Source organism: Microcaecilia unicolor, unplaced genomic scaffold (genome assembly GCF_901765095.1).
Source record: "Microcaecilia unicolor unplaced genomic scaffold, aMicUni1.1, whole genome shotgun sequence".
In the NCBI taxonomy this organism is placed as follows: domain Eukaryota; kingdom Metazoa; phylum Chordata; class Amphibia; order Gymnophiona; family Siphonopidae; genus Microcaecilia; species Microcaecilia unicolor.
In genome coordinates, this window is record NW_021962914.1 from 231,687 (window position 1) to 253,699 (window position 22,013).

General features: G+C 46.1%; 1 long non-coding RNA gene across 2 annotated transcripts in view; it reads left to right on the plus strand.

Annotated features, from left to right (window-relative positions):
• The window catches only part of LOC115458660, a 54,817-nt gene extending 38,721 nt beyond the window's left edge, over positions 1 to 16,096 (plus strand). For both annotated transcript variants that reach the window (XR_003940130.1, XR_003940131.1), the window contains exon 3: positions 15,991 to 16,096. This is a non-coding gene — a long non-coding RNA (uncharacterized LOC115458660). The remainder of the gene's footprint in view (positions 1 to 15,990) is intronic.
• Positions 16,097 to 22,013: the final 5,917 nt, after the last annotated feature.

The window sequence follows — 22,013 nt, forward strand, 5'->3', positions numbered from 1 at the left end:
AGGGCAAATGGAAATAAGGTAATCTTTTTATTGGACTAATTTTAATACATTTTGACTAACCTTCGGAGAACAAAACCCCCTTCCTCAGGTCAGGATAGGATACTGTAACAGCAGTATACTGTATTGACCTGAGGAAGGAGGTTTTGGCCTCTGAAAGCTAAATGTATTAGTCCAATAAAATGGTATTTTATTTTCTATATTTTATTTCTATTTAACTTGTAAAGTAGTGATTGGTATTTGTTAGTTTTTTCAAATTTGCATTTGCTATCTTTATATTTTGCACAGTACTAGGGGACATTTTCTGTTTCTGTGGTGTTGCATTGTATGCAGAATCTGGCATCTTAGGGGTTCAGTTTAATTTTTGTTTAAATAGTAAGTTTATAATTACTTATTCTATAGTGGATTAGGGTGTGTCTGTGAAAAAGACAGGGCTTTAGTTGGCATTGACTGTGCAGGATTGACGATCTGTACTATTCTATCTGGTTTCATTTTACAATAGGTGAATTGATGTTCTAGTGCTCACAGTTGTGTTTAAGGTGCTTTCCTTGTGTGATTCTAGAAATGACTGCTTATGGTATGGTAGAATTGCTCCATAGGTCCCGAGTGTTTTGTATTTTCGGTATGCCTAGTACAGGATTTTGGAGGGGGGTGTTAAAAAATGACCGTCCCCGGGTGTCAGATACCCTAGGTACGCCATTGCTTTGAGGAAGGTACCACCTCATCCCTTGCCTCAGGCAGCAGACTGCTGTGAGCTGCCCTGGGGGTAAGTGCTGTCACTGGAGGGGGGCTGTTTGAGGGGGAGGGGGTATTTTTTCTGTTTGTGGCATGGAGAGTTCCTGATAAGGAAGGAGAAAGAGCTGGGATTTGGAGAAAGCAAACGAGATGGTGCTGTCAGGCCTAAGGAAAGTGCACTATCCCCTTGCTAATTTGTGTGAATGTGAGGGGCATAATGAGAGAAATTTCCCTTGGTGCTGGCTCATTTCAGTTAAAAAAAACAAAACAAAAAAACCCTTCATTGCTTTGATATATGAAACGACCAAACTACGCCCATGCTTGAATGGGAAAGAAGGGGAGGGGGGGGGGGGGGAGAATTGTGGTTATTTGTAAGGCATGTCTGGGTTTTAAATGCTATTCCAATTTTTGTGTTCAAGAATATGAATTCTGTCTTAAACCATACAGAGTATAAATTGGAAACATTTACCATCCACCCAGTTCAGTTTAGTAGCTAGATTAGCATTATCACTAGTGGAGGCATTTGCTACACTACAGTTATAATTAAAGAAATATTTTTGTGGGTGATTTTTAACTTTCATTTTCTTACCTGATCAGTCTAGACAGGTGGGTTATGCACCTCTTTAAGCAGATGGAGGCAAAGAACACAACATTACTAGCATAAGGAGTGATGCAGTTCTGGAACTTGCCAGTGTTCTCTCTAGCAGATAGTTGCAGTTTGGACTGTTGTAGCAAGAATTTTGTTCGCCTGGTTTCCTAAGGCACAGATTGTGATCTGTGGCCTCCAGATTGAGTCCCAGTAGGCCATTGGTAGCTCTTGAGTCCGATCTGCAGACCTTTTCTAAAGAGCAGAAGGTTGTTTCTCAAATCTCTGTACTAGCTGGATGTTCCTAGGGTCTTATTGTTTGAAAGCTATGCCAACTAATGGATTTTTTCGTACTGTTCAGTGGGATGTGTAGGGATGAGGTAGTTTAAGTCCTGTCTTGCCTTGGTGGAACAAGGATGGGTCTTCAGGCTTACTCCATGAGAGGGTCAAAATCGGGAGACAAAAGTCAAAGACGGGAGCACCAATATAGCAAAGAGGCTTTATTGCTGAGAGTTCATATAAAAAAACCTGACAGCCACGTTTAGGCTCTTTCAGGGGTGTAGATGCAGATGCTAATTCAGCTGACTGCTTAAGTATATGTTTTGCCATACTGGGACAGACTGAAGGTCCATCAAGCCCAGCATCCTGTTTCCAACAGTATCCAATCCAGGCCACAAATGGGCTGTATAGGGACGAGGTAGTTTAAGTCCTGTCTTGCCTTGGTGGAACAAGGATAGGTCTCCAGGCTTACTCCATGAGAGGGTCAAAATCGGGAGACAAAAGTTCAAGTGCAAACAATAAGGAAGATGGGAGCAAGATCCCAAATCAGTACAATACATTTTGTGCTGCTTATCCGAGAAATAAGCAGTGGATTTTCCCCAAGTCCATTTTAATAATGACATACAGACTTTTCTTTTAGGAAGCTATCCAAACCTACGCTAACTGCTTTCACTACAATCTCTGGCAACGAATTCCAGAGTTTAATTACACATTGAGTGAAGAAATATATTTTCTCCAACTTGTTTTAAATTTACTGCTTTGTAGCTTGATTGCGTGCCGCCTAGTCCTATTTTTGGAAAGAATAAACTAGTGGTTCAGGTCCACCCATTCCAACTCCACTCATTTATTGACCTCTGTCGTATCTCCCCTCAGCTGTCTTTTCTCCTGTATTTTAGCAGTCTTTGTCTTCAATATTCCATTTGTTCTCTCCACTTTTCCTGAACTTGGGGGGTGATAAGGGGCATGGAACTGATGCTTTATACCCACAGCTTTTACTACCTATTGTACTACTTGCAGAATGAAGGGAGTACTATTATCACTGGAGAGCCAAATAGGAACTCCCCAGGAAGGAATGAAATGCTTTAGCTTGTGGGCTACTGTAATTGCATAAGACTTGCATCAAGGAAACACTTCATCCATCCTGAGAATAAACATACAATTACTAGACAATGCTCAAATCTCTGACATTTGGGCAGCTGGATAAAATCCATCTGTAAATTCAGAAAAGGTCTTAACATGTTTACCTACACCCCTAGCACATCTCTTCATTTATAGTCAATTATTCTAATTAGGATAACGAGGAGAGTTTTCATTAGAATTTTAATTACATTTAGTTTCTGAGAAGCAAACACTAAATAAATTACGTATTTACCATATAATTTTAAGGCTCTTTATACTCCTCTAATATCCCTGGTACCATAAGAAGTTTTAATTAACTCTTTTTAATACTAAGATTCAGACAGTAGTCCAGCAGAGAGAAGAGTGTTATCCAATGTTTTGCATTGTGTTACATGTATGATTATCTCCCAGTTGGTGAGAGGTTGCGTGTGCTCGATGCATCGAGCTCCTAGCTCTGAGAAGTTCCACCTCCAATCTGGCAGCCCCTATGCTGCCTTGGAGGAGAGAGGTCTCCTAAAGGAGAGCATCACCTTGGAGAAGTTGAAAGTAATTCTGTAGTCAGAACCAGCCCACCAGGGGTGCAATCTTCTCTTGTACTGAGGATGTGTTTCCAGGAGCTTCTGCCCAGGAGGGAAGAGTAGGACAGCTGTTGTAGTTGGTGATTTTGATTATTAGGCATGTAGATAGCTGGGTTACTGGTGGATGTGAGGATCGCCTGGTCACTTGCCTGCCTGATAAGAAGGTGGTGGACCTCGCGTGTTGCCTAGATAGGATTTTAGATAGTGCTGAGGAGGAGGCAGCTGTCTTGGTACATATGGGTACCAAGAACATATGAAAATCTGGAAGGAAGGTTCTGGAAGCTAAATTTAGGCTCCTAGGTAGAAAGCTGAAATCTAGATCCTCCAGGGTAGCGTTCTCAGTAATGTTCCCTGTTCCACGTAAAGGACCTAAGAGTGGTTGAGATGATGGTACAGGGATGAGGGATTTATATTTGTTAGGAACTGGGCAACATTTTGGGGTAGGAAGAACCTGTTCCAAAAGGATAGGCTCCACCTTAATTGGGATGGAACCAGGCTGCTGGCATCAACGTATAAAAAGGAGATAGAGTAGCTTTTAAACTAGAAATTGTGGAAAGCCGACAGTCACTCAAAAGTGCATTGTTCAGAACAAGGTAAAGATATCACCACTACAGGGAAGGTAGAGCATCTTGATAGTGAGGTTGTAGTTGAAACCATAGTAGATCAGGTGTCTTTAAATAAAGAGTAGACAGATTTTCAAGATTGCAAATTAACACTGTCAACTGCTGAGCAAGTTGTGAATAGGAGCATATAAACATCAACCAGCAGGGGGAGATAGAGAGCACTCAACTTTTCACAGTGCCTCATGGCCAGCCAGCTCCACTGCCTCTTCAGTATTCTCTATCTCCCCAAGCAGGGTGGCTGCAGCTTCTTCGAGCTCCATCAAAAATCTGCCTGGGGGTGGCTCCTGGCTTGCCAGTTGTTAGCCGGGGTGTTAGAGGCTATAGCAGCTTCACTTTGAAGGCACATAGGTTAGCCCTTTCCCTGCCTTACCCATGCCCCCGTGGATGTGGACATATTAGCTTGCTTTTCCCTGTCCTTTCCCACTCAGTGGATGCAGGCACATTGGTTCGCCTTTCCCTGCCTTTCCCACTCATTTGAGCCTCCGGAGTTCTTATTACCTCTGCTTTCCTCACAGCGTTAAAAAAAAAAAAAAAAAAAAAAATGGAACAGAGGTTTTCCTTTGATTCTTCTATGGGACCAGAGCTGTGATACTCGGTCCGGTGAGGTAAGAGTGTTTTCTAACTCCTCCGGGGTGGGCCCGCGATCGGGGCGTTTTTGTCGCGAAACCGCCATTTTGAATATTCCCGCCGTTTTCGGTGATGACTGCAGAGAATGTAAAGCGCTGTTCCCGGTGTGGCAAGCGCAAATCAGCAGCGGGGCTCTGTAAATCGTGCTGTACATGTGTAAGAGCCGGCCCGAGCATGGCGAGCAATGATTCTTCCCGCTCAGAGCTGGCAGCGGATGCCATTTTGAATTTTCCGCATGGCGCGGCCTCTGTAGAGACGGAGAGCCCTGAGCCCGGGGGGTGGGGGGGTACCTCGAATTGAGGCTATTTAGGGAGCGGCTAGCCCCAGACGGGATCTGGGTGCCCAGGGCGAGTTTTTCTCCTCTGATTTTGCGTTGTTATTGCATAAAGCATACATGCTGAAAAGAGCTCTCCCTCAAGGGTCGTCTGAGGCCCCTACTATTGTTCCCCCCCCCCCCCCCCCCCCCGGTGGATTCTGGTCTGGGACTGCCTGCTGAGGCTGTTTTCCTTGATAATTGGCATAAAGAAAAGCGTAGAAGGGCTAATTCCCCTTCAGATTGTGGTGCACCTCTCCCCCCCCCCCCCCGTGGTCGGGCTGTGAGGATTCGGAGAGTTCTGGCAGGCCTTCGTGGTCTGAGGAGCCACAGTCAGGTGCAGAATTACCACAGGATCTGGATGATCCTTCTGCGGTGAGGATTTTCCACCGGGATGAGCTGCCAGCGCTTATTTCAGATGCCCTATAGGTCCTTTCTGTTGAAGAGCCTGACAGTGGCACGGCCTCCTCTGTGAATCCTAGGATGGCTAGTACCAAAAAGCCTGCTTGAGCCTTTCCTTTGCATGACTCCATCCAAGAGCTTATTTCCGCTCAGTGGGCTGACCCCAAGGGACCTTTGAAAGTTTACAGGGCTATGGAGCAATTATACACTCTGCGTGAGGAGCATTTGGCTCGCTTTGCAATGCCTAAAGTAGATGCCCTAGTCACTGCGGTGACAGAGAACTACCCTCCCTGTGGAAGGAGGAGTTGCCCTGAAGGATATACAAGACCGTAGACTGGAAGCAGGAATGCTGGTCCTTTGAAATTGCAGGTCTTACTGTTCGGGCGTCTGCATGCAGTTGTTATGCTGCTAGAGCCTGCCTGGCGTGGTTGCAACAGGCAGTGGAACAGCCCGGAGATGGAGCGGAGCCCTTCTCGGATGTGGCTCCGCGGCTGGAGTCGGCCTTGTCCTTTTTGGCTGATGCCCTTTATGATATTGTCAGAGCTTCGGCTAAACAAATGGCAGTAGCAGTGGCGCCATTTGCCCTTTCAAGGCCTTCTCCTATTTGGTGAGGAGTTGGAGAAAATTGTTAAAGGCCTGGGAGATCGTAAACCCCAGCGCTTGCCCGAAGATAGGCCGAGGCCTTCCTCCAAGGGCCAGGCGGTCCACTCCTCTTATAGACCTCGCTTCCGTGAAGCTAGAAGGTACTGCCCGGGGCGTTCTGCTGGGTTCATTTCTCATGCCCGTTTATCAGCAGAGGAACTCCTTTCGCTCGGACAAGCGTTCCGCAGCCACCGGCTCTAGGCCTGGAGTTCAGGGGCGACCGTCTCAATGATGGTGCGCCGGCCCCCTTCTCGCTTCCTGTCATCGGAGGACGTCTTTCCCTCTTTGCCGAGGAGTGGGCCAATATTTCCTCAGATCAGTGGGTTCTGGACCTGATCAGAGATGGCTACAGAATAGAATTCAGCGCCCCAGTAAGAGACGTGTTTGTGGAGTCCCGATGTGGTTCTGCCACCAAACGGGCGGCAGTAGAGGAGACTTTGCAAGGTCTAATTCAGTTAGGGGCCGTGTCCCCGGTACCTCCCGCCGAACACGGCTACGGCCGATACTCCATCTACTTTGTGGTGCCGCGAAAAGGTGGGTCTTTTCGCCCTATTCTGGACTTAAAAGAATTAAACAAGTCCCTGAGAGTGCGGCATTTCCACATGGAAACCCTGCGCTCCGTCATTGCTGCGGTACAGCCAGGAGAGTTTCTCACGTCTCTAGACCTGAAAGAAGCTTACTTGCACATACCAATTTGGCCCCCGCACCAGAAGTTTCTGAGGTTTACGGTGTTGGGAAAACATTTCCAGTTCCGAGCCTTACCTTTTCGAAGTTAATGGTGGTACTAGCTGCTTTGCTCAGGCGAGAAGGTATCCGGGTTCACCCTTACCTAGACGACTGGCTCATCAGAGCAGACTCTGTAACAGAGAGCTATCAAGCTACAACCAGAGTGGTCTCAGTACTGCAATCTCTGGGCTGGGTCGTCAATGTAGCCAAAAGTCACCTGACCCCCTCGCAATCTGTAGAATATTTGGGGGCACGGTTCGACACAGACTCGGGATATGTATTCCTACCTGAGCAAAGGCGGTGCAAGCTTCAGAATCAGGTCCGTCTGCTCCTGAGGATGCCCCGCCCGCGAGCTTGGGACATTTTCCAGCTGTTGGGATCGATGACGGCCACCTTGGATTTGTTGCCGTGGGCGAGAGCGCACCTGAGACCTCTGCAGTATTCCCTGCTTCAACGATGGTCTCCAGTATCTCAGGATTATCAATGCAGACTCTCTTGGCTCCCTGCGGCCCAACTCAACATGGAGTGGTGGCTCTCAGACAGCATGCTGCGGCGAGGAATGCCGCTGGCGCTCCCCGATTTGGTGCCTAGTGGTGACAGATGCCAGCCTGAAGGGTTGGGGCGCACATTGCAAGGGGAAGCATGCCCAGGGTCTATGGACACCCGAGGAGTCGGAGTGGTCCATCAACCGCCTGGAGTTGAAAGCGGTGTTTCAGGCGCTTCTGGCCTTTCAAGTGACCCTGGAAGGATTGGCTGTCAGAGTGATGTCGGACAACACGACAGCAGTGGCCTACAAAAATCGACAAGGCGGCACTCAGTACAGAGCACTAGCTGCGCAGGCCGAACAGATTTGCCACTGGGCCGAGCTGCATCTTCAGTTTCTGTTGGCAGCTCACATTGCAGGTCAGAGCAACGTGCAAGCCGATTATCTAAGCAGGCATCAGATCGATCCAGCAGAATGGGAACTAGCAGACAAAGTATTCCTGCAGATATATGCCAAATGGGGCATATATCTTATGGTGACAAGTTCAAATGCCAAAGTCCCGTGCTTCTTCAGCAGATGGAGAGATCCTCGCTCTGCAGGGTTGGATGCCTTGACTCAGCCCTGGCCTCCGGGCCTACTATATGTGTTCCCTCCGAGGCCCTTGATAGGATGCGTGCTCCTGCGGATTCGGCTGCACCCAGGAGAAGTGGTCCTCATCGCCCCGGATTGGCCCAGGGGGCCTTGGTATGCGGACCTCCGACAGATGCTAGTGGAGGCTCCCCTTCCTTTACCTCTGGTACCGAACCTGTTGTCACAGGGCCCGGTAGCCATGGAGGACGCCTGCCACCTTGGTCTTATGGCATGGCGATTGAGAGGGCGCAATTGAGGGACAAAGGCTATTCAAACACAGTCATTTCCACTCCTGCAGGCCCGCAAGCGTTCCACTTCCGTGGCTTATGCCAGGATTTGGCGCCAGTTTGAGTCTTGGTGTGCTTCAAAAGCGATCACACCCATGCAGGCTCCTGTCTCGCCGATTCTGGGCTTTTTGCAGGATGGTGTACAAATAGGCTTGGCTTATAATTCCCTGCGGGTGCAAGTGGCAGCATTGGCCTCTTTTCGTGGTAAGGTTGAAGGCGTGTCTTTAGCTGCTCATCCAGATGTGGCACGGTTTCTTAGTGGGGTGCTTCGGCTCCGGCCTTCCGTGTGAGCACCCTGTCCAGCTTGGAACCTGGGGCTAGTTTTGAAGGCCCTGCAGGCTTCTCCTTTTGAGCCGCTTCGGCGAGCATCGGAGAAAGATTTGACACTAAAGACCGTTTTTCTTGTGGCCATTACTTCTGCGAGACGGGTGTCAGAGCTCCAGGCGCTGTCCTGTAGAGACCCATTTCTGCAATTCTCAGAGTCCGGGGTCACGGTTCGTACCGTGCCTTCCTTCATGCCTAAGGTGGTTTCAGCGTTTCACCTAAACCAGCCTATTTTCTTGTCCTCCTTTGATAAGGAGGAGTTTCCAGAATCTTTTGGGCAGTTGCACCAGTTGGATGTGCGCAGGACTCTGCTGCAGTATCTGCGAGTTACTATCTCTTTCAGGATCTATGATCATCTGTTTGTTTTGCTATCAGGTCCTCGCAGAGGGTCTCTAGCGTCTAAAGCCACTCTTGCCCGCTGCTTGCCGGCTGGTCTCCGCCTGTAGCCTTTAAGGCGCATTCTACCAGAGCGATTTCTTCCTCTTGGGCTGAAACTGTAGCACTCTCTCGTCAAGAGATATGCAGTGCAGCAACATGGGCTTCTAAGCTCTCTTTTGCCTCTCTCGTCAAGAGGTATGCAGTGCAGCAACATGGGCTTCTAAGCTCTCTTTTGGCCGACATTACAGGCTGGATGTGGCTGCTAGGAGGGATGCGCGTTTTGGAGCACAATCATCTGCTTGATGACAAGGAAGGGGAAAATTAGGTTCTTACCTTGGTAATTTTCTTTCCTTTAGTCATAGCAGATGAAGCCATGAGCCCTCCCTGTATGATTGTCTGTATGCTGTGAATCTGTTTCAGGTTCTGTTCTTGTTTCCTGAAGTTCCTTCTTTGGGAGAAAGTTGGGAAACAGTCTTCAGGATTCATGTTCACTTATAGGAGGATGAGTCCATTCCCTCCAGGAGGTTGCGTGTATTCCCTCCAATTATACAATAAGGAGTATGAGTTTATTCCCTCCAGGAGGATGTGTTCATTCCCTCCTTTTGAGTTCATGCCCTTGTTAAGGGGCCATCATTTGCTGTGAGGAAAGTTCATGTTATTCCCATTGCGGTTTGCCATACTGCTTTGGAGGCTTCAAATACTGAAGAGGCAGTGGAGCTGGTTGGCCATGAGGCACTGTGAAAAGTTGAGTGCTCTCTGTCTCCCCCTGCTGGTTGATGGACACAACCCATACGTAATGGCTTCATCTGCTATGACTAAAGGAAAGAAAATTACCAAGGTAAGAACCTAATTTTCCCATATACAAATGCCAGAAGCCTAAGAAATAAGATGGGAGAGTTAGAATATATCTTCTATAACACACTCACAGAGCTTGAGAGTACACCTATATACTCGAGCAACACTATAGTCCTCTTCAAAGTACAAACTGCTATAATCTAGTTTTTAGCTACATACTTAATACTGAATGGCAAGTTGAAAAACATTGGAGGAAAAAACCTCAAGAGACTTCTTACTCTTAGGCACACAGCCAGTCTATTCAAGGAGCACTCGCTGTCATCATTGGCAAAAAAAACTCTCCATCTATAATTTAATTTATATAATAAGTCAAAAAGACTCTGCAAAACTTATCTTTTCAGGGTGGCCAACATTAGCCGCCAGCCACAGCTGACTATGGCCAGAGTTTCGGAACTTCCTTAGGGTCCGTGACAGGTATCACTGTTTGATACAAAACATCCTGTTAATATCTTGGAATTACATCGCAATGTAAACTAATAATAAGCAGCCTTCATGTTATGGCGTCCAGTTCAGCTCTTCAATGACCCCCCCCCCCCCCCCCCCGGAATATGGCGCCTCCTATTATAGGCTGCTGTTGGTCGCCGGCAACCTATTATATCCAATCAAGAAGCAGCTCCACTCTGGTCTCTTTTCTTGGACTACACACATTACCTTTAGAAAAAATGACACCTCTTAGGTATATTGTCTGTAAACGGAAAATCCATTTCTGTTCCAGTTGAACCAGCAGGCGCTTATTTAACTGTCATTTAACTTCAACTGCTGTAAAACAACGCAGCGTAGAGATTCAAAACTATGTTATACATAGTACATAGTAGATGACGGCAGAAAAAGACCTGCATGGTCCATCCAGTCTGCCCAAGACAAACTCATATGTGTATACATTACCTTGAATTTGTACCTGTCCTTTTCAGGGCACAGACCATATAAGTCTGCCCAGCAGTATTACCCGCCTCCCAACCACCAGTCCCGCCTCCCATCACCGGCTCTGGTACAGACCGTATAAGTCTGCCCTCCCCTATCCTCGCCTCCCAACCACCCCCCTCTTCCCCCCAACTGCTCCACCACTCAATTTCAGCTAAGCTTCTGAGGATCCATTCCTTCTGCACAGGATTCCTCTATGCATATCCCACGCATGTTTGAACTCCGTTACCGTTTTCATCTCCACCACCTCCCGCGGGAGGGCATTCCAAGCGTCCACCACCCTCTCCGTGAAAAAATACTTCCTGACATCTTTCCTGAGTCTGCCCCCCTTCAATCTCATTTCATGTCCTCTCGTTCTACCGCCTTCCCATCTCCGGAAAAGATTCGTTTGCGGATTAATACCTTTCAAATATTTGAACGTCTGTATCATATCACCCCTGTTCCTCCTTTCCTCCAGGGTGTACATGTTCAGGTCGGCAAGCCTCTCTTCATAAGTCTTGGAACGTAAATCCCATACCATCCTCGTAGCTTTCCTTTGCACCGCTTCCATTTTTTTAACATCCTTCGCAAGATACGGCCTCCAAAACTGAACACAATACTCCAGGTGGGGCCTCACCAACGTCTTATACAGGGGCATTAAAACCTCCTTTCTTCTGCTGATCACTCCTCTCTCTATACAGCCTAGCAATCTTCTAGCTACTGCCACCGCCTTGTCGCACTGTTTCGTCGCCTTCAAGTCCTCAGATACTATCACCCCAAGATCCCTCTCCCCGTCCGTGCCTATCAGACTCTCCCCGCCTAACACATACGTCTCCCTTGGATTTCTACTCCCTAAGTGCATCACTTTGCATTTCTTCGCATTGAATTTTAATTGCCAAACGTTAGACCATTCTTCTAGCTTCTTCAGATCTTTTTTCATGTTTTCCACACCCTCCGGGGTGTCCACTCTGTTGGAAATCTTGGTGTCATCCGCAAAAAGGCAAACTTTACCTTGTAACCCTTCGGCAATGTCACTCACAAATATATTGAACAGAATCGGCCCCAGCACCGATCCCTGAGGCACTCCACTACTCACCTTTCCCTCCTCCGAGCGAACTCCATTGACCACCACCCTCTGGCGTCTGTCCGTCAACCAGTTCCTAATCCAGTTCACCACTTCGGGTCCTATCTTCAGGCCGTCTAGTTTATTTAAGAGCCTCCTGTGGGGAACCGTGTCAAAAGCCTTGCTGAAATCTAAGTAGATGACGTCCATAGCACGTCCTTGATTTAATTCTCCCGTCACCCAGTCAAAGAATTCAATGAGATTCGTTTGGCACGATTTCCCTTTGGTGAAACCATGTTGTTTCGGATCTTGCAACTTATTGGCTTCCAGGAAATTCACTATCCTTTCCTTCAGCATGGTTTCCATTACTTTTCCAATAACCAAAGTGAGGCTTACCGGCCTGTAGTTTCCAGCTTCTTCCCTATCCCCACTTTTGTGAAGAGGGACCACCTCCGCCGTTCTCCAATCCCTCGGAACCTCTCCCGTCTCCAAGGATTTATTAAACAAATCTTTAAGAGGACTTGCCAGGACCTCTCTGAGCTCCCTCAATATTCTGGGGTGGATCCCGTCCGGTCCCATGGCTTTGTCCACCTTTAGCTTTCCAAGTTGTTGATACACACTCTCTTCCGTGAACGGTGCTATATCCATTCCATTCTCAGGTGTACTTTTGCCAGTCCCTCGCGGTCCTTCTCCAGGATTTTCTTCAGTGAAAACCGAACAAAGTAGCTATTTAGTAAATTGGCTTTTTCTTCATCATTATCTACATAGCGGTTCGCTGTATCTTTTAGTCTCACAATTCCCTTTTTAGTCCTCCTTCTTTCACTAATATATCTGAAGAAATTTTTGTCGCCCCTCCTTACATTTCTAGCCATTTGTTCTTCCGCTTGCGCCTTCGCCAGACGTACCTCTCTCTTGGCTTCTTTCAGTTTCATCCGGTATTCCTCCCCGTGTTCCTCTTCTTGAGATTGTCTATATTTCTGGAACGCCAACTCTTTAGCCTTTATTTTCTCAGCCACTTGCTTGGAGAACCATATCGGTTTCCTTTTCCTCTTGCTTTTATTTACTCTCCTTACATAAAGGTCTGTGGCCCTATTTATTGCTTCTTTCAGCCTGGACCACTGCCCTTCCACTTCCTGTTTGTCCTCCCAGCCCATCATCTCCTTCCTCAGGTATTCCCCCATTTTACTAAAGTCAGCACGCTTGAAATCCAGGACTTTGAGTTTAGAGTGGCCGCCCTCCACTTCAGCCGTTATATCAAACCAAACCGTTTGATGGTCACTGTTTCCCAGATGTGCACACACTCGCACATTTGACACACTATCCCCATTTGTGAGCACCAGATCCAGCATCGCTCCCTCCCTCGTGGGTTCCGTCACCATCTGTCTGAGCAGAGCACTTTGGAAAGCATTAACGATCTCTCTACTTCTTTCCGATTTGGCAGATGGAACCTTCCAATCTACATCCGGCAGATTGAAATCTCCCATCAATAGAACCTCTTTTTTCTTTCCTAATTTTTGAATATCTGCAATCAGATCTTTATCTAGTTCCTCTAATTGTGTGGGGGGTCTGTAGACAACACCCAAGTGGACAGTAGTTCTATCCTCTCTTTTTAAGGTGATCCATATCGCTTCTTCTTTTCCCCAGGTCCCTGTCATTTCAGTCGCCATGATATCATTTCTCACATACACAGCTACTCCTCCACCTTTACGACCCTCTCTATCCTTCCTAAATAGATTATAGCCTGGTATGCTTGTATCCCATTTGTGGGAACTGTTGAGCCACGTCTCTGTGATTGCAACAACATCTAAGTCTGCTTCCACCATCAGGGCTTGAAGGTCATGAACTTTATTGCTTAGACTACGAGCATTTGTGGCCATTGCTTTCCACCTATATTTCTTGGTATGTGTTTTAACATTAGTGATTTGGGGGTGTCTTTTCACTTTGGGTACCTTCATGTCTTTTTGTTCCAACTTTGCTTTTTCCTCTGCTTCGTCCTTGTTCACAGTGTACTGCCAAAGGAGCAGAAGCCTTCTTAGTATTCACATTAATTTATGCTCTGTTAGATGAGTTACAAGTTTCCTTGACGGCTATAATTTCTTACAGGGACACTGGATATAAGATATTACATAATTAGAGGTACATGAGGTTCTTGATCGTAGGATAAACCTTCTATTGGATTGAGGATCCACAAGTTCCGTTGTACAGATCATAATATTACACATCTTACAGTCCCCACAGCTGGAGTGACCTGGGTCCTCTACTTTCCCTTCGGGGATTGTTGTTAACACTGCTGGTGATAAAATCTCTTTAAGGTTGCTACCTCGACTATATGCAAACCTCAGTCTCGCTTCTGATAATGCCGGTATTGTTTGTATTATATGCCAATGTTTCCCTATTGCTGACGTCAATCTTGAAGTTGTAGCTTTAAATCTCATCACACAGGTGAAAACATCCTCGTCATCTTCCTTAGATCTTGGAGACAGCTGATAGTCCCGGTTGTTAAACCTCGCTCTCTTATAGGCCTTGTTGATCACTTGTTTTGGATACCCTCTCTCCGATAGTCTACTCTTCAAATCCCATGATTTCTTTCTAAAATATCTTTCATCAGGTCAGATCCTCCTGTATCGTAAAAACTGGGAGAGAGGTAAACAGTTTTTCAATTTTCTCGGGCGACAACTACTGGAGTCCAGAAATGTGTTTGTCAGTGCTTTTCCGAAAGACCTTCATTACAAAACCTGTCTCCTCTGTCTTGACTAGAACATCCAAGTAAGTAATCTCCAACTTATCATATTTAACAGTAAACCTCAAGGTAGAGTTTTTACGATACAGGAGGATCTGCTCTGATGAAAGATATTTTAGAGAGAAATCATGAGATTTGAAGTGTAGATTATTGGAGAGAGGGTATCCAAAACAAGTGATCAACAAGGCCTAGCAAAGGAAGCTGCAGCCACGCAGTGCCAGAGTCTTCATACACGCGTCTGATGATTCTGACCTCTTGAAAGTCACTTCTGTTCCAGGGCGCAGTCAACAGCTGTGTTTATGGAAGACTGGTCCCGCGTGGCTGCAGCTTGTTTTGCCGCAGCTGCTGATCTAGAAAAACAGCAGCGGCAGGGATGGGTGTGTGGGGGGAATGGGAACAGACAGGAGGCAGACCATTGGGGGGAGAAAAAGAGAGGGGGCTTAGGCTGGATGGAAGGGGGGCACGAGGGAAACTGGATGAAAGTGGCGAGAGAGGGAAGGCAGAGGCTGTATGGAAGGAGAGAGGGCAGAGGTTGGATGAAAGTGGCGAGAGAGAAAGAGGGATGGAAGTGGGGGAGAGAAGGAGGGCAGACACTGGATTGAAGGGGGACAAAATGAGGGCAGACACTAGATGGAATGGAGAGAGAAGGAGGGCATGCATGGGAATGTAGGTGTTGGTGGCTGAAGCATGCTAACGATTTGCTTGCACAGGCATCATGGAGCTTGGACCTCGGGCACTGGACCTCTTCAGCTAGTGGGGCTTGGGAATCCCCGCCAGCAAAAGTTTGACTCAATGCTGTTGGGGGTTGGGGGGTGGAGCTGGAGGTGGGAGACTTGAGAATAAATGTAGCTTAGGGACGTCGTGACATGAGAAAGTTTGGGAACCACTGGAATATTTTTCAACACCACAAATTATTGATATGGTTTGCAGTTCTGAATATATGGATGAAATTAAGTCCCAGCAAGGTGATTGCACCATCTGAATATTTGGCCTTTAATGGCTTTTGTAGCTAGTAGGATTCCAGCACACACTTCAGGCTGTTTTTTTTTTCCCCACAGAAAAATTCATTCAGCCAACTCAGGAATTTGTTGTAATTTTTCTATACTGGGACAATAGTAGACGTTGAAGGATTTATTTATTTTATTTATTTATTTATTGCATTTGTATCCCACATTTTCCCATCTCTTTGCAGGCTCAATGTGGCTTACAATATATCATGAATAGTGGAATTACATAAGAAAATATATATTTGGTATTACAGAAGAAAATGTTGTGCTTCTAAATGTTTTAGTTCTTTGCAATGAGAACTACATCAAGAAGATTTTGTTGTTTAGTTTAAGCCTAGCCTCTAGAGGCCAAATGACAGTGTTTGGTTCTTGATAACTTTTCCATAGTGTTTTCTGACTCAATAATTGGGGAGAAGGAAGGGGCAATAGCCTGTCAATATCTGTGTTGTGGCTTTAGACAAACTAACTTTATTTGACACTGTTTTCTATTTGTGTGTAACTGAAGAGTATATGGAACAGAAGTAATGCTTTCATTGAATTGCAGGTGGGATGCACACAGGGTAAAATATACTTCTGTTGTCTCTGTATGGAATTTCAGTGTTTTTGTAGTGATCAAAAACTCTGTACTTTCTTTCACTCCCTATTTATCAATATTCTGAATGTTTGAATCTGAACTAATACAATTTTGTTGTTAGGATGCCATAGTGGATAAAGAACTGCGAAAGAAAGAACAGAAAGATGTTGAACTGGATAAGAAAATCAAAGCTCTACGGAAGAAGAATGAAGCACTTATAAAAAGATACAAGGTAGGCTTAGATGATCACCTGTTGGCTTATGCAACTTATTTATAGTACATTGAGAATCAAAAAGTAACCGGTCTTCCTGTTATCTAGTTTATATCTGTAAAACCAAGATATGTGCTTCAAACTGTCTGGTCTTTTTCTAGGAGTTGAAGGAGCAGATGGTAACAGGAAATTTAGCTTTATTTTTTTTTTCAGGTTCAGAATCGTTGGCTGTAAGAAAACAGATCATTTGAATTAGTAGAATGAAGTATCAGTAGGGATGTTGGCACTGATTAAGATTAGCTATACCCATAGCCTTCAGTCTGCTGTGATTTTGTGACCACTGAAACACATTCTATACCACTGCTGAATTTGGTCATATATACGTTCAGCTATAGAATCCTCACACTGTTCTGCAGCCTAATATGTTTACACAGTCTGCCAATATGTCTTTTCCTTCTGTCCTCCTGTTGCCAGCCAATCCCTTGATTCCAATATTTGTTTCTATTGGTCACCAGCCTGTTCTCTTTTTGCTATGTGATTCTATCAATGTCCAATGTTCAATTTATTTGATCTACCACAAATAGAAAATAGTGTCTTAGGGGTGTACTAAATGTAAAGCTAAAATAGGGAAACCACATAGTATACACAGGGACTAACAAAGAGTGGAAGATAATAGGAAAAGTTACAATAAATGTTTAATGGAAAAAAGAAGGGAGCAAGTGAGTGATAGGGTTCAGCGAGCATGCAGGGCTGCCGGGGTGGGGTGGGGGCAAGATGCCCGAAGTCTGTCTGTCTCTCCTGCTCCTGTGTGTCAGGACCCGGTTGATTGTGTTAACGTGACTGTCTCTCTCCTGTTCCTGTGTGTTGGGACCCGGATGATTGTGTTAAAGTGATTACCAATGTCCTGGCACAAAGGAGCAGGAGAGTGACTAACTGAGGGAGGAGCAGATGCAGAGGGAGGAAGGGGTGGGGGTGGACTGAGTTGGGGGTGGTGGCCCTGGGAGCATGTAGCAGTAAAACTGGCAAATCTGGCAGTAGAAAAGAGAACAAGCAGGCTATTCATCTTGAAATGCCAGAGAAAAACACAAGTTTTTTTTAGTAAGGAATTAAATTTGTTAAAAGAAGGTTCAGCCCTAAGATAGAGGAAAGCATTATTTCACAAAGTTGGTGCTGCAGTCCCAAAACAAGTGTGTGTGGCAGCATCAAGGTTGATCATAGGAGGGTATGACCAGAAGGGGTGGTAAGGGATACAGTGAAAAGCAAGAAACATTTGTAATCCTACGGCTCAGATCTGATGTGTAACTTGACAGAACCTTAAATTGAATTTGAAATACAATTGGGAGCCAGGGCTCAGAGATAAGATGGGGAGAAATACAGTTATACCATTGTAGGCCAAAAAGTAGTGTGAAGGAAGTGCTTTGAACTAACTGATGTATGCAAAATTGAGCAAGTGGTAAACTGATATATGAGGGTGTTTAGATGCTTCCTTGATTTCCTGCCGTTTACCATCTGACTTGCCATTTTGGACGCATTTGTTGACATTGATAAGCAGCCTGGAAGATCTTAAGATAACTCCACTGTAGCATGCAACTGCAGGGTGTGGCTGAAGGGACAAGCCCAAAAGGGCATCTCAAGCTCCTTGGGAGCCCCTTGGAGCATCAAGAAATACTTTGAGGTTTTTGGTGAGCGTTTCTCTTTTCCTTTTTTGCTGCACATTTCTCTTTTTTGCTGCTTTTGAACTTGCAGACCACTCTCTTCCTTAGCGTCTGCAGCAGATGAATTCAGAAACTGGGGGGTTATGTCCTTCTAAACAAGACTGAAGGCAGTGATACCAGATGACTAGCCCCTACATCAGTCAGTATATCTCTATCTCCAGCAGGTGGTGGATGGCTTCTCTCCAGTTCCTGGGCTGGGTGGCCAGTTGAGCAAGGGGGTGTTTGGTCAAGGTTGCCAGCTTTAGAGGCATACTTGGTTGCCGGGTCCCTGCCTCACCCTACTTTTCTCTCCTCCCAGACTAAATTGGACTAGACTGCTCAGACTCCCTTCCTCCGCAAAGAGAGAGAAAAGAAAAAGCATTTTGTGTGATTTTTTTTTCTGTCTGAGCTGTGCCTTGTTCAGAGAGCCGGAGCTTCCTACTTGGCTCTCTGCTGGGAGGTCCTGCTGCTACGGAGGTCGGCGGCTGCAGTAAGTATTGGCTCCTTTCTCCCCGGGCACTCTGACTTCTGGGTATGATTGCAGAGACTTGAAAACACTGTTCCTGATATGGGAAACTATCTTCTGTGGCCGGTTTGTAAAGTGCAGAGTGCACTGAGTCTACCAGGGGAGATGGCTCCTTGCTCTCTTTGGACGATGCGCTTTCCCGCCCTGAACCACATGATGCACGCACCATTTTTTTTGGCGCTGCTGAGGTGGCTCCCGCTGCGGTTTCTATTCGGGCACCTTCCCCTCTTGTCATTGAAGTGGGGGGAGGGGTCTGGGGCACCTGTTGGGCCTGGTTTTGGCATGGCTGCAGCCCTGACAGGCTCAGGAGAATTTTTTTCTCCTGAATTTGTCCTCCTTATGCACCAGGCCTATGACCTGAAGCAGGCTGTCCCTCACGTGGGTCAGACTCCATCCCTTGGGGAACCTGTGGGTCCCGGTGGGGATCAGGGTCTACTGGCCTCTTCGTCTGGGGATAATCCCACTCAAGAGGAGGCGCTTGGGCTCGCTATCTGAAGGAGAGGTCTTTGGTTCCTGTAACAGCTGCCCTGTCTTTGGTGGCTCCTTCAGAAGGATCTTGGAGACAGTTGGACATAGATGATGTGGAGAAGGGGGGAACTGCTCCATGAGGAGATGGATGACTTCTATGTAGTACAGCTTTTTTACAAGGTGGAACTGCTGTCCCTTATTTCTCATGCTTTAGAAGCTTTGAATATTGCACATCCGGAGTTTGCCACTTCTCAGGCGATTAATCCTAAGATTGCTAGTACCTGGCGCCTGTCGAGGGTGTTCCCAGTTCATGAGGCTATTCAAGAACTCATTTCTGCACAGTGGGTGGATCTGGATGGTGGCCTTAAGGTAGCAAGGTCATGGTGCGGATCAAGGGGAACAGTTTTCTCTCCCAAAGGTAGATGCCCTTGTGGCGGCGATCACCAAGAAGACGACGCTACCGGTGTAAGGTGGAGTAGGTTTGAAGGACATGCAGGACTGACGTCTGGAGACTTCTCTGAAGCGTTCATTTGAAGTGGCTGCTGTGGCTTTTCAGACCTCCGTTTGTAGTTCTTATGTGGCTAGAGCTTGTCTTAGCTGGCTTCATTCGGTATTAGAGACTGACCTGTTTTGGACTCTTGGGTTTTCTCAGATGGACGTGGGCCTTGCCAACCTGACGGATGCCCTATATGATTTAGTCCAAGCTTCAGCCAAGCTGATGGCGTTGACAGTTTACTCTCTGTGACTCTTGTGGCTCTGTCATTGTCGGCGGACATGGCTTTTAAACAGCGCCTCATCATATATTTTGGAGTAAATTGCTGTTTGGGCAGGACCTTGAGAAGATTGTGAAGGACTTGGGGGATTCCAAGTCTCAATGCCTCCCCGAGGATAAACCCAAGCCTGGTGTGTGGCAAGGGTCTTCGAGGTCTTGATTTCATGAGGCGCGCCGGTATCGCTCAGGGTGGTCTTTGGGGCCTTTTCAACAGTGCTGCTCTTCCTTTCGGAATGACAAACGAGCATCGGGAATGCCTGCCCATCAGGGACCTGCGTCTCGATCCTCCCAATGATGGGACGCTGGCCCATTCTGTGGTGGAGCAGATAGGTGGGTCGGCTGACCCTTTTCTACCTGGAGTGGGTTAAGATCACGTCGGACCAGTGGGTTATCGATGTGGTTCGGGAGGGTTACAAGCTCGAATTCTCTTCCATCACAGATTTGTCAGTGTTGGGGGACGCTAGTGATTGACCTCATGGTTACACGGGAGAATGCCAAGGTACCCAAGTTCTTCAGCCGAAAAAGGCAGCTCGGGTCCGCTGGCTTGGATGCCCTGCTACAGTCGTAGCTGGAGTCGGTGCTTCTTTACATGTTTCCGCCTTGGCCCCTGATAGGCAGAGTCCTGTACTGGATCAATCTTCACTGGGGACCAGTTGTGTGAAGAGAAGTAACGGAGATTGAGGGAATCTGATAATCAAGGCTCACCACTATCACCAACTCTTTTCAACCTAATGATGATCCTACTAGCCAAGGCCTTAACCCATTCATTTACGCAGACGATGTCACAATATACATACCTTTCAAACACGATCTAACAGAAATCACCAAGGAAATCAAACTCTGCTTGAACGTCATGAACTTATGGGCGAATGCATTTCAACTAAAACTCAACACAGAAAAAAAACACTCTCATCTTGTCATTCCAATACAACACGTACAAACCCACCAACCTAACTATCCCAGATTACACCCTTCTAGTCTCAGACAGCTTGAAAATTCTCGGAGTTACAATTGACTGAAACCTCACGCTAGAGAACCAAGCTAAATCTACAACAAAGAAAATGTTCCGTTCAATGTGGAAACTCAAACGCGTGAAACCTTACTTCCCGAGGGAAACATTTTGCAACCTGATACAAACTATGGTACTAAGCCATGTAGACTATTGCAATGGAATTTATGCGGGATGCAAAGAACAAATCATAAAGAAACTTGAAACTGGAGTTTGAGCACAGAAATGGTAAATGTATGTTAATTTCTAATCTTGTTTATCTTTCTTTTTCCTTTTCTTGGAAACATTTTCTCTTTAATGGTGGACGGAAAATAATGTTTGTATCATTTCCTTACGCATTTTGTGTTAAGTTTTTTCTTTTGAATTGATGATGGATTGCTAAGTCACATTGGTTTGTGAGTTATTGAAAATATTAATAAAGATTAAAAAAAAAAAAGAAACTTGAAACTGCCCAAAACACGGCAGCTAGGCTTATATTTGGAAAAACGCGGTTCGAAAGCGCCAGACCCCTCTGAGAACTGCACTGGCTCCCAATCAAAGAACGAATCGCGTTAAAAATCTGCACTATGGTTCATAAAATTATCTACGGCGAAGCCCTGGGATACATGACAGACCTCATAGACCTACCACCTAGAAACACAACAGGATCAACACGAACATACCTAAATCTCCACTACCCAAGCTGCAAAGGACTCAAATACAAATCAGCTTATGCATCCAGCTTCTCCTATATAAGCACACAACTATGGAACGCACTACTGAAGACCGTGAAAACAACGTATAACCACCTAAACTTCCGGAAATTACTAAAAACCAACCTATTCAAAAAGGCATACCTCACCGACCCAACTTAAATGCTTGAACAACTGCAACACAACTAAACCAAAGCTAGTACTGGACACAAATGAACCCTTCTTCTCTACGATTCCCTAATGTGTATGTAACACACAATCTTTATTCTACCACTGCATCACTTTGTATTTGTTCATAGCGGAACTGGCGATCGCTTTTACGGTACCATGTAAGCCACATTGAGCCTGCAATTAGGTGGGAAAATGTGGGATACAAATGTAACAAATAAAGGAGAAAGTTGATAGGATCCAAGTCTAAACGATGGCATCTCAAAGGTCAGATGGTGTTTGGGTAGCTAAGGAATGCATCAAAGGGAGGACTTACAAATAAATGCTAGACCTCAAACCCCTCTGTGAAGTAAGTGAGAGAAAAATAAAATCATAACCTGGGGGGAAGATTGGGTCAAGTAGGCCAGATCTGAGTGGAGGAGTGGCCTAGTGGTTAGGGTGGTGGACTTTGGTCCTGGGGAACTGAGGAAGTGAGTTTGATTCCCAGCACAGGCAGCTCCTTGTGACTCTGGGCAAATCACTTAACCCTCCATTGCCTACCGCATTGAGCCTGCCATGAGTGGGAAAGCATGGGGTACAAATGTAACAAATAAATAAATAAAGG